We start from the raw sequence: 13436 nt of genomic DNA, 5'->3' as shown, positions 1-13436 counted from the left end.
TAATGATTGACATCACTATATAGGAATTCTATTTCAAGCAATTGTTATGATTCTAGTCATTTCCATACTCTTTTAGTCTGGAAGTCAGTTTTTCATGTGGTTTCCAGGTTAATCATTCTTTTAGCTGTACAGTATCTCCCTTCTTCCCGTGGATCATATGTATCAGTTTTAATTTATGATTCTTGTCATGGATGAAACAGAGATGAGACAGGTGTGGTTGTCCATAGAAGAGTTATTTATCTTGAGGTTTTAAACCATTTGTGAAAACGAAATCACAGTTTAAATGCAATGAGGCAAAAACAAAAGGCATCAGAATTGTTTAACTACAAATAGGCTAGTAGCATATCCTTTCTTACTCATAAACGATATATTCTAATATATGTTATGCATTAGCTATATTCTTGTGAGATGAGTTGTTACTTCACAAGAGAAGTTTCCCTCCACCCTCAACAAATTTATACACAGAGAAGTTATGATATATAAATAAAAATACAGTGAACTAACATGACATCTACTTCCTTCAGTATTAGGATGGGAGAGGGGACTGATGTTCAGACAATAAGTAAAATCGGTGAAATTTGCAAATCATAAATTTGAAAAACTATGAAATACAATTGCACACATTAAAAAGATAACGGGTACTTGCTTTCATGAAATAAGGCCTAAAAGTGATCAATAAATCAAATGAAAAACATGCTATTCAACCTCATCAGCCTGATTTTTTATTAACTGGAATCACACCTAAACACCTTAACAACATACATTCGAACTCTCATTTACAGGGAAAAAATCAACAAACAGCAAATGATTCTTCAATTACTAAACTATCAGCAGCACTGAAAAAAATAACGGAAACACTAGTAGTTGACAAAACTATAGATTTACACCAATATACATATCATACAGTACTGAATAACTACAACAATATATGTTATAGAGTAAATTGATTTATTAACAAGGAAATATATGTTTACGCGATGACATGTACATCCACAGCTAGTGGTGGAATCTTGTCTGAATAAAGCATTAATGATGGTAGATTATGTGCTCGAAATGGGCAACTTCTCTTTCAAGACAAGTTTCGTAGTGCATGCGAAGGTTCTCTGTCATCTTGGAGAACAAGGGGTAGTACATCTGCTGGACATATCATGCAGTTTTATCCCTTAGTTCATCGAGGTTTGAAGGTTGGTCATGGTGGAATACCCATTCCTTCAACATACCCCAAATAAAGGCATCAAGTGATGTGAGATCAGAAGAATGTGAAGGGTAAGGGAATTCTGGTGAACCTTGAAATGAGCCTCCTGGTAAATAGGTTTTCTAGAACCATGCGATGTGTGACTAGTTGCTCTGTCCTGTTGGAATACATGTGCACAAAATGGAATGTTTTTGCATGGCAAATCCTGGGTGAACAGATCCAACACATTCTTGATGTAGTGTTCACTATTCAAGATCATGGTCACACCACCCTCTTCAATGAAGTAGAGCCCAATTATACCATGAAATGTGAAGTATCTTCACAACTAGGCTAATACGATAACTTCACATAAATGCTTAATATTCCATAATTCAAAGCACAACCACAGATGAGACTTCAGTAAAGGTCAAAATGGCCCCCCATCTTAAAACATAACATTATGCACATCCAAAAGAAAATGGCCAGGAACTACACACTATGCAGTGACCTTCTTGCTGTGAAGATTTTTCTCTCAGACAAATTCAGGTCTCGAGAAACCTGTAGGTTCATCTGTTCACATGACTGCTTGGATGGAAATGAACTTCATCTGAGATCCAGACATTATGAAGGAAGGATGGATCTTCTTAGACTAGGGGTTGGTGAACCGGGATAAAAATGAAATTCTTGGGGGTAATGAGGACTCTATAGACATAAATATAATTATATAAAAAGCGCGTTCCTTGTTACGATAGAAATTTTTCTTCTGGCAACACTTCATCTGGCCAATGTAATATACATGTTTAGGAGACGTCACGGCATGTTGAACTTCAAACAATTTGGTTGCTAAGGCGTTGTCAAGTGGCTAAACATATTGTCAGTTGTCTATTACCCGCCTTAACCTTATTTTTTGACACATGTGTTTTTGCTTTGTTTAAGTCGATTTAAGTAGTTATTTAATTTATTTTAAGCGTAAGATTTTCATTTATTAACCATATTTTAGTTTTATGTTAGTTCAATAATTTTATTAATATATTTTCTCCTTGCTCGATTAATTTTCGATTGTCAATAAAATAATTAAATACTGCCTTCATCTTGGGGACATGTCTTAGTTCCACGTTTACCAATTAAATTTTTGTAAATTTAAATGAACTTTAAAAAACTTAAATTCAATCACTGTCTTCTTTACCCTTCAGATGACATCAACTAGAAAAAGAATATACCAGGAAGAGTTTCTCAATTATGGGTTTACACAAATAGAAGACAAAAGAATAATGAAACCACAGTGTGTTGTCTGTTTGAAAGTACTGACTGCAGAATCTTTCAAAAAGAGTCAATTTAAGAAACACTTGGATAATTTGCACCCACATCTGTCTTCCAAACCATGAGAATACTTTGTAAATGTCTGTCAGAAGACAAAGATCGACAGCAATTTGAGAGGTACATTCAATCAACGTTCAGCATCAAAGGCTAGCTTTCAAGTGGCCTGGTTGATTGCCCGAAACAAGAAACCATATACTATTGGTGAGGAATTGGTTAAACCAGCAGCTTTGAAAATGGCAGAGATTATGTATGGTCAGAAAGAAGCCATGAAACTAAATTCAGTGCCCTTGTCTGCAAAAGTTGTAAAAGAAAGAATTTCTATTTAGCAGAAAATGTGAGGGAACAAGTTATTTCTTCAATAAAAGAGAGCAAATGCTTTGCTATTCAGCTTGATGAGAGTACAGATGTCAGTAGTAATTTGCAGCTGATGGTGTATGTTCGCTACAAAGGTTTACATGTAATTGAAGAGGAATTGTTTTGTTCTCCTCTCGAGTTGCCATCTCGTGGAATTGATGTCTTCAATAAAGTTAATGAATACTTTAATAACGTTAATTTAAAGTGGGAAGACTGCATTGCTGTGTCTGTTGATGGAGTTCTAGCTATGTTGGGTCATGTAAGTGGTTTTTCGGCTTTGGTGAGAGAGAATAATCCAAAAATTGAAGTAACCACTGTATGATCCATCGCCAGGCACTGCTTGTGAAACATTTGGAACCTGTACTGGAAGCCATCATGCATGATGTTATCAAGGTTGTCAAAGGACATGTACTAAACACGCGACTATTTCGTGAATTATGTAAAGATGGTGAGGCTGAATATACAGACCTACTTTATCATACAGAAGTGAGGTGGCTCTCATGTGGAATGTTCTGAACTGAGCGTGGACTCTCAAACTGAACTTGAAATTTTTATGATTGATCAAAAGCATGTTCTCGCAGATAAGTTTACAAACTCCTCGTGGGTTGCACATCTCGCATATTTAGCTGATATTTTTGAGTATGTGAATGCATTGAACAAAGAATTGCAAGAAAAAAACATCAATATAATTTCAGCCAGAGAAAAGATTTCAGTGTTTAGATCAAAACTTTTATATTGGAGACAGAAAATAGAACAAAACAAGATAGCTTTGTTTTTGGAAGATTGTGAAAATATTACTTTTGATGACATCAAGGATACAGTTATGAGGCATCTTACCAAACTCAAAGAGCAGCTCTCTGATTACTTTCCAGATCTTGATTCACATACTGTCAGTTGGGTTGTAGATCCCTTTAAATGTGAAATTGCTGATGTACCAGAAGAGCCTCAAGGGTTGGCAGAGGCACTTCTTGAACTTCGATCCAATAGTGAAACATGTATTGAATTTGAAAACAAAACAGATCTGTCATATTTTTGAATGTCAATAGCTGCAAAGGCTTTCAAAATTGCACATGAGGAGGCAGTCAAAAAGTTGCTGCCTTTTGCAACAACCTACCTTTGCGAACAAGGATTTTCCACTCTAATGAACATGAAAACAAAGCAGAGAAATCGATTGGACCCCAGAGACAGTATCCAAATTGCTCTGACATCAAAATGCCCCAATTTTGATGTTACTGTATCAAAAATTAAACAACATCATTTCTCCAAAACCTGAATTGAAAAAGTTTTCAAAGAAATCCATTTGTTTCATAATAAGGATATTAATTTATCCTATCGCATTTTTTTTATATTTATAATTGTATTTTCCATATAAATAAATTCAATAAATCTGAATTTAAATAATCTATGATTTTCTCCCTTTCAAATCAAGGGGGTAACATCGGCATAAATAAATATATTTTGGGGTAATAGGTAAAAAAGTTCCCCGACCCCTGTCTTAGACATTGACCAACATGTGCACAATATTCCCACCATGCAGCATAATCCATTGCTATTAAACACTGACCCCACTTGAATCTCATACAAAAAAAGCACCCAGCTCCTTAAGAATTTGTGTTTACAGTTTGTGGTCTCCCCGAATGCCCTTTGCACTGCGGCAAAACACTCCCAGTACATGTGAACCTCTCGATTAAGGCAATGATGACAGTATTGATGAACAAACTGCTCACAAATATGTAGGCTTGGACCATTTGCTCTACCAAGTCTCTCAACAATGTATGAATGAAAATAATGCTCCACAATAAAACTTTTCAAGTATCAACACCATTGCCACAGCTAAATTTAATGGCATAGACTCTACATGTGCTCTTCTATTAATGTGCATGCAGTGGAACAGCATATCTCATAGCACATGTACTGAAGGGGGTGTTGAAGTTCAGTACTTTTTTTTTTGCACCATGCCGTATTATTATTATCATGGGGCACCTCTATGGAGTCCAAGACTTGTGAAATAGTAATTAGTAGGTGCTCATTTAGTCATGAAAATCTATCGCTTTGCATTATGTGAAATGTGAAGTATCTTCACAACTACGCTAATACGATGACTTCACATAAATGCTTAATATTTCATAATTCAAAGCACACATTCTTTCAGACATGTGTAATGCAATTATGGGAAAAACCATTGATGAGACTTCAGTAAAGATCAAAATGGCCCCCATCTTAAAACATAACATTATGCACATCCAAAAGAAAATGGGTTTTGCACTGTTCGACAGTAGGGCAACTGATGTGAAATCATCAACCTCTATATACAAGTAGTTTAGTCGTGAAGATACTTCATGCACGAACTTTGCTTACACTTGGATAAAAGATTAAACAAGAATATAATTTCAGTAAGTTTAATTTACTGAATAACTGTTAAATAGCTGCCCTGTTGGTGTTTTCTGATTTTTGTTCCAATGGAATAAACTAAGCTGTTATTCCTTAGTTTATTGCTAAGCCAGTGTTTCTCAACCTTTTTTGGATCATGTCCCACTGCAACACCTCAAAGATTTTGATGCCCCCTCTAGCATAATAGTCAACTAAGTTCTGAAAAAGTATAATATGAACAGGTACTTCAAATAAAAAAGGAACATGAGTAAAACTGTTTTTAATTTGACTTTCTTCAATGAATATAAATTTCATATTACACTTTGTATATTATAAAACAAATTGAACTCAACTCGGGAAAATAAAATTCAAGTTAATGTGATCCTTGAGCTTGATGTCTGCTGCAAAGAGTTTTTATTTGAGGTACTAATTTAGGCAGTTTCAATCTCAAATCTGCATAGTTTGTGATATCGAGATGATTTCTTTTTTTTAGTAACATGTCATTTACAGCTTTCTTTTTTCTTGGAAAGTCTTCGATAATTTATTGCCAACAATAGTGATTTTTTGAGTATATTGGTGAAGAGGTGATGAATGCAACATCATTTTCTAATTACCCCACAAAATATTCAAATTGTTCCCCTGTGGGGCATATGCCCCACTTTGGGAAACACTGGTCTAAGCTATCTGTTCTGTTCTATTAATTACTGTTACCTGTAACATTTGCTAATGCCTTACTGTCTCACCCAGCATCTGGAGAGTTCATTGAAAAGGCAATAATCTAATGAACAATTCGTCGAAAATGCAATTCACAGAAAAAACAAAAAGCTAATTTCTGCTCATACTGAACTTTGCTCTCTCCTTATCAAATGAGTCATCTTCATGGCCTGCTCTTTATACTCCTAATACAATTGATTATTATCATTATTCATCTTGTGCTGCCTCCACAGTACCGTTTTCTTCCATATTTCATGCTTAATCTCTACATTCATCCATTTGACACTTATCTTATTCAAGATTTTGACCTCACCAAGCAGTATTGTTAAATATCTCCTGGCTAGTTATCACACAGTATTTATCTTAATTCCATGCTATTGTTCCAAGTTTCCTCCTAATCTTCTCATAATCATTGGACTTGTAGTTCCACATATATTCTTACTTCATAAAAATCCTCACATAGCTGGCCCCATCTGCGTGATCACCTCATGGTTGATCAACTCACAACCACCCACGTGATCAACTCACAATCACATCCTCCAATGACGTGATTAAATCTAAGATTTGATCCTCAAGTATCCTCTGTTACATACTGCTTAAGATAGTTGTTGTCTCTTAAGAACTCAAGAAAATCCTTTTCCTTATACCCAAATGTCATCTATTCATTCACAGTTCAGATATATTACCATAATTAAAATCATCCATAATGATCACTCTTCCTTGTTCACTAACCCAAGTTGTTTGTACATTTTCATTGAATTTTCATGGAACTGTCTCACCCACTTCACATTGGACATTCTGGGGGGGGGAGCCATCACAAAACATTCACAACATGCATTTCTTCCTGTCTGGTTTACTTTCCTTATGTGGAAAAAGCTCAACTAAGATGTAGATGGTGGTGATGAGGAAATGTACAAACAACTTGGGTTAGTGAACAAGGAAGAGTGATCATTATGGATGATTTTAATTATGGTAATAAATCTGAACTGTGAATGAATAGATAACATTTGGGTATAAGGAAAAGGATTTTCTTAAGTTCAGAGACAACAACTATCTTAAGCAGTATGTAACAGAGGACACTTGAGGATCAAGTCTTAAATTTAATCATTTCATTGGAGGATGTGATTGTGAGCTGGTAAGAGCAACCATGAGGCGATCACGCGAGTGGGGCCCAGCCATGTGAGGACTTTCATGAAGTAAGAATATATGTAGAACTATAAGTCCAATGATTATGAGAAGATTAGGAGAAAACTTAGAACAATAACAGGAATAAAGATAAATACTGTGTGAGAACTAGCCAGGAGATATTTAACAATACTGCTTGGTGAATTCAAATGGATGAATGTAGAGATTAAGCATGAAATATGGAAGAAAAAGATACTGTGGAGGCAGCACAAGATGAATAATGATAATAATCAATTGTATGAGGAGTATATGGGTGAAAATAAGAGCAGGCCATGTAGATGACTCATTTGGTAAGGAGAGCAAAGCTCAGTATGAGCAGAAATCAGGACAAGGAAAATCCTAGAGTTTTCCAAATATCTGGCAAGCAGAAGAAAGAAAGATTACGGTAAGATGATGTTAAGGATAAAGATAGTAGGATGTAACTGCTGCAAAGGAAATAGTTGAGGTATTCAGTGAACAATTCATAAGGTGTGAGAAGCTCAAGTGTAGAGGAAATGAGGGATGGCTTAATTGTGGGCAAGCAGTAGGTATATGAAAAATTAAATAAGCTTGATGTCAATAAGGCAATAAGATTTGGTGACATTTCACCATGTGTCTTAAGGGAATATTCCAGGGAGTTAGCAGTAGAGTTGGCATACCTGTTTAGTAAGAATCTTATAACAACAGCACAAGTCTTAAGGAAGTGGAAAGAAGTTAAAACTTTCACTGTATAAAAGGTAGTGATAAAGCTGTGGCTACAAATTGTAGATCAATCTCTATACAGGTAATCTCCAATTTACACAGATTTGCTTTTATGCATTTTTTCACCACTGCATACATATATGTTATGTTGCTGTCTATACATTGCTATGCATTTGCACACACTCACATGATGTACACAACACATTACCCAGCACATAATCCCATATCTGCAAATTCAAAATTTGTTGCCGATTTCAAGATAAACTTTAAAAACAGAAGTACATAAATGTCGGTATGATACACTTCCAATGCTATTATTTCGACATGTATATAATTTATTGCAGTAATTTCTACCCTTATTAAATGTACTAATAAGACTGACAAATGAAAGTCACAATGAGGATACGTTGGCATATAAAAAGAGGAGTGTTGTTATCGACTTGGATACAAAGTTAAAAATCACACAAAAACTCTGGTCCGGTTTTAAGACTTGACATTGCAGATGAATTTAAATTAATTGAGTGAACAATAAGAACAATCTTTAAACATAAGGAATAAAATTACATAAGTGGATGGAAATGATACTCCATTTTTGGCAAAGAAAATTAAAGTTTGCATTTATGTATACTTTAAGATATTTTATACACTGCATTAATATAAGAAAAGAAATCAATAAATAAAAATAGCCAAAAGATGTGAAAAATAAACGATATCCCCTGTTTAATGGTGAAATTCCCCAGCTTAAAATGGAGGTCATTTATCTAGAGTTGTGGATAAGGTACTGAGGAGTTAGATAGAAAACCAGGATGCAGAAATGGGTTGATAACAGAAATATTCTCTGTGGTTGTTAGTATGGATTTGTTAAAAGGAGAATCATGTTTTACTAACTTATGTACTATAACAAGGTCACAAATATCTTGGACAAGGGAGATGCTTTTGTGAAAGCTTTTGATAAACTGCCACAATACAAGCTGTTTAAATAAACTGAAAGATATGGGAGTGGATAAAAGACTTGGATCAGTGACTGAGTGTCAGAAAGTTCTATATAGGGATTCATTATAATTTACTTAATAGACTTATGAAGTTTTTAGAAATTAGCTATAGAAAAATGAGGCTTATATTTGACTGGAGTGAAAAACAAATCTCAGTGATGCGTGTATGCATATGGACCAGCGAGTTCTAGAAATGGAGAAAAATACATTATCCAAAGATAATGTAGGAATGTAATAATCTTAGTAGATTTTAATGCACAGGTTGGAGAAGATAAAAAAGAAGCTATTTGGTTTTCAGTCAAAAAAATAAATAAAGGACAAAGGTTCAGAGGCTAAGTTTTTGGTTGGCACCTAATATGGTTGGCAGTAATGTCGGGTTTATCAAACAATTTACAGAATATGTTGGTCATCCCCTGCTTTGTTTCCATTGTACTATACATCAGGAGACACTGTGTGTGAAATCAGGCTTAAAGGATTTGAATGATGTGATGAGAATTGTGACAAAGGTAACTAATTTTATGGCTTCCAGGGCTTTAAACAAAAGAGAATTTAATTCGCTTTTAAGCAAAGTTGAATCAGTGTACAATGGTCTATTAATGTACAATAATATTCGATGGTTGAGTCGTGGCCAAGTACTTGAACGGTTTGTTGAATATTTAAATGAAATTAAATTATATTTAAATACGAAGGGCATGGAGCACAAATTTTCTCAATTGAAGGATTCTGCTTGGCTCAGTAAGCTGATGTTTTTCACAGAATTTTCATTGCACCTGAATGAACTTAATATACAATTGCAAGTTTTCGGAAAATCTGTCAATGTTATGTTTGGCATGATGAAGAGCTTTGAGAATAAACTCTAAATATTTCAACATGATTTAGAAAGTAACAATTTCAAGTATTTCCCAAGAGGGAAAAAAAATTTTTTAATGAAACCAGCACCAAAAATTGTGAACAATATATCAACCAATCTATCGAAGTTCTAAAGTCAGTAACAGAGCAATTTTCTTCTAGATTTCAGCAATTTTGAATGTTGGAACAACCAATCCAATTCATAAAGTATCCTGATGAAATCGATTCATGGATCTTAAATTAGATGGCTTTGAGTGGTTGAATTTAAAAGATCTAGAAATGCAACTAGCCAACTTCTAGTGTAATCCTATCTGGAAAAGAAAGTTTATTGCTCTTAGAAATGAATTAGAAGAACTTGAGCGGGAACGTCTGCATGATACTGCATGTAAAAATTCAGACTGTGAAATTCTACATGTGTGGAATAGCCTTCCTGAAAACTTTCATGCTCTTAAAATCTTTGCTAAAGCTCTTCTAATAATTTTCTCTTCTACATACTCTTGTGAAACTTTTATGCCTTAAATAATATCAAATCAAAAGGGAGAAATAAATTGAGCAATGATTTGAGCACTGCCTGTGTAGCATTAAAATGTACACACTATAGCCCTTCTATAAAGCAACTTTCTACCAGTACTCAGCAACAGAAAAGTCATTAAATGTAATGTAAGTTTGTAATTTCACTTTATTAAATTAATTGTATAATATGAATTTGTAGATGTCCTATTAAATAAATAGCCTAATATGATATGTATAAGTCACCATCTATGATTATGTAGTTAAATTTATAATGCGTGTATGCAAGTGGCACATCAACAATGTCAATATTTAAAAAAAAAAAAAAAAAAAAAAAGATGTTTGACACACCTGGGTAAAAAGGTTCGCCATCACTGGACTAGTGAAACCTATCAAAATGGACCAATAGAAAGCAATATATGGGAGCTTTTAGCGTTCGTGCTTTTCCTATTAGGTTCGGCTAGGGCAGTGTATTCCCGCAAGCTCTCTGGTCAATTTTCGCATTAAACTTTCATTGTTTCTGTATTCGGCTTTGAAATGATGTTGGATTTAATTTCCACTTAATTTATGTAACATTATCAGACTGATCTGGAGAAAGAAAACACCTGATGAGTGGACGGAGGAGACCATGGCAATACACAATTATCAGACTGGTAACGAATTGTATATATCATGGAGGCAATATAGTAACTATAGAGGAATAAGAAGTGAACACTCTACATAAATTTATTTTCATTATCAGACCTCCATGGAGTCAAAAGACTCAATGTGGGAGATCCCACCATCATACACCTAGCTTATCATACTGTGTCTTAAACACATTCACTGTCTCTGCACTCACCATGCTCTCAGCCAATGCATTCTAATCACCCACCATGCTATGAAAAAAAACTTCTCTCCTATGTATAGCCTCTTGTTCTCCCCTCCCATTCTAAGAAAAAATCTCTTCTTCTACATTAATCTGATAATAACCCCATAATAACTTAGAACTTTACTCATATCCCCCATCCTCCTTATCCTCCCACTAGACACTGTAAATTGGATTTCCTCACTCTTCCTCATACACAACATTCCAGAGACCAGAAACTACCATTGGTCAATCATCTCTGAACCCTTTCCAATATCTCTTCATCCTTTTGAAAACTAGGAGACAAATCTGTGCACAGTAATCCACATGCAGTTTGATCAAGGCCTTTTAGAATGGAACCATAATCTCCATACTCCTATATATCAATGTCTTCTACATCACTGATATTATTGGTTGTGCTTTCATTTAATTTCTGGTATTCAGATTAAATCTTTCTAAAAATAAAACAGATATTATTAAAATAAACAATATAACCTAACAAGTTTCATAAGTTGTCAGGCTTACATCATCAGGAACTAGAAAAAAAAAATACACTCAACAGATGTTATCAGAACTTTAATAGTACATGTGAACAAAGTGACCAGAAAAAAAACCATTGCATTAACTAATCTGTAAGCATTGGAACAATGCTAACTGTTGCTGTTATCATAGAATCTATGATATAACGTGTCATATCCTAGTTCTGTTGTCGTTAGATTTTTGATGAATGCAGACCAGACTTGGTGTGGGGTTAAACTTGGGTGTTTTGTTATATTGTGTGGGGATGCATAGCATTTCTGAGGCTTGTTTAAATTTACTTATGAAACAGTTATGATCAATATATGGCATTTCTTTCTTGCCAAACTACTTGGTGGCCTGTATTTGTTATTTGGAAGACTAATCCTGATCTGTGCTTTCTTTTTTTCTCAACAACATTTACATGTTCAGACACATGTATCTTTCCAGACTGTGCCATTTGGCCTATATAGTAAATGCCACAAGAGCAATGAATTTTGTATACTCCTGTTTTTTTCATGGGAGGATGTGGAGGTTTTGACAGATGTAAGAACCTTGAAATTTTATGCATTGAAAAAAGCCACTTTAATATTGTAAACAAAGCATCATTGCAATTTTGTCTATAACATTCTTGATGCAATAATATGCACATCTGAACATGCTAAAGACATTGGGGGGGGGGGGAGCACAGATCTAGATTAGCCTTATACAACAACAAATACAACTTACCAAGTGGTTTTGCAAGAAATAGAAATGCCTCAGAAATGATTACTGCACATAAAACAAGGTTCAATCCTACACAAAGTCTGGTCTACATTCATGAAAGAAATCGAACAACCATGGAACTGGGTTATGACGTGCATTATGCCACAACATGACAGCAATAACTAGTAATACAACAGTTTTTTCTTGTCATGTTGTTTATATATATATATATATATATATATACACACACACACATATACTAGTTTTGAAGTTATGGTAACATCTGCTATGACTAATTTTTTTCCAGTCTTTTTTACACGAGTCTTGTGTCCCTGATTATGCAAGTCTGATGACTTGTGAAACTTGCAAGGTTATATTGTTTATTTTAATAAACTTGTTTTATGTTTAGAAACATGTGATGTTTTATGTTTAGAAACAATAAGACTGAGGCTACAAATTATAGGCCTAGCTGTGTGTCTGGAGTTGTTGCTAAGATGTTAGAGAAGCTGGTGAGGACTAGGATTCAGAAATGTCTTGATAGCAGTATTCTTTATGAGATCAGCATGAGTTTGTTATGGGGAGGTCATGTTTCAGCAATCTGCTTACATATTACAAGGTGACAAATTCATTCAATAAAGGAGATGCATATACATTTGTATACTTGGATTTTTCAAAGGCCTTTCATAGGCTGCCACATGACAAGCTAGTAGCTAAATTGAAACAGATGGGATTAGACAACAGACTAGTAAGTTGGATAGCTAATTGACTATCAGACAAGTATCAGCAGGTTGTGTATAAAGGAGTAGTATCCCAAAAGAGGAAGGTCACTGGTGGACTGCCACAGGGATCTGTTTTGGGACCATTATTGTTGAACTTATATGTTAATTGACATTGGTAGTGACTTATCTGGAAATGTGCAGTTGTTTGCTGATGCTACAAAGTCAGGAAGAGAGCTAAAAAATAGTAGAGCAGACCTTGTGGCCTTGCAGGAGGATCTGAATGGATGATGTGATGGATCTCTCAGTTTAATGTTGCAAAGTCTTGAAATTTAATAGGCAAGGTTGGGATGCAGAGTATGCAATTAATGGAGAAATTTTGAAGGAGGTGAGAGATCTGGGAGTGATGGTTGACAGAGACTTGAAGTTCAGGGATCATATTGCTAAAACTGCAAGCACATCCCAATAGATTATTGCAATAATAAGGACACTGACATGCAGAA

The 13436-nt window shown here is 34.7% G+C and overlaps 1 protein-coding gene across 1 annotated transcript in view; it reads right to left on the bottom strand.

The window, feature by feature from the left end:
- The window catches only part of LOC150095329 (mitochondrial enolase superfamily member 1-like), a 198785-nt gene that overhangs the window by 18056 nt on the left and 167293 nt on the right, over nucleotides 1–13436 (bottom strand). The gene's annotated exons all lie outside the window — the stretch shown is intronic.

The sequence above is a fragment of the Typopeltis vanoorti genome, chromosome 20 (assembly GCF_054136105.1).
Source record: "Typopeltis vanoorti isolate ZY-2024b chromosome 20, IOZ_Tvanoo_1.0, whole genome shotgun sequence".
Classification (NCBI taxonomy): Eukaryota; Metazoa; Arthropoda; class Arachnida; order Uropygi; family Thelyphonidae; genus Typopeltis; species Typopeltis vanoorti.
The sequence above is the reverse complement of the archived record's forward strand: the minus strand, read 5'-3'. Positions and strand labels throughout refer to the sequence as shown.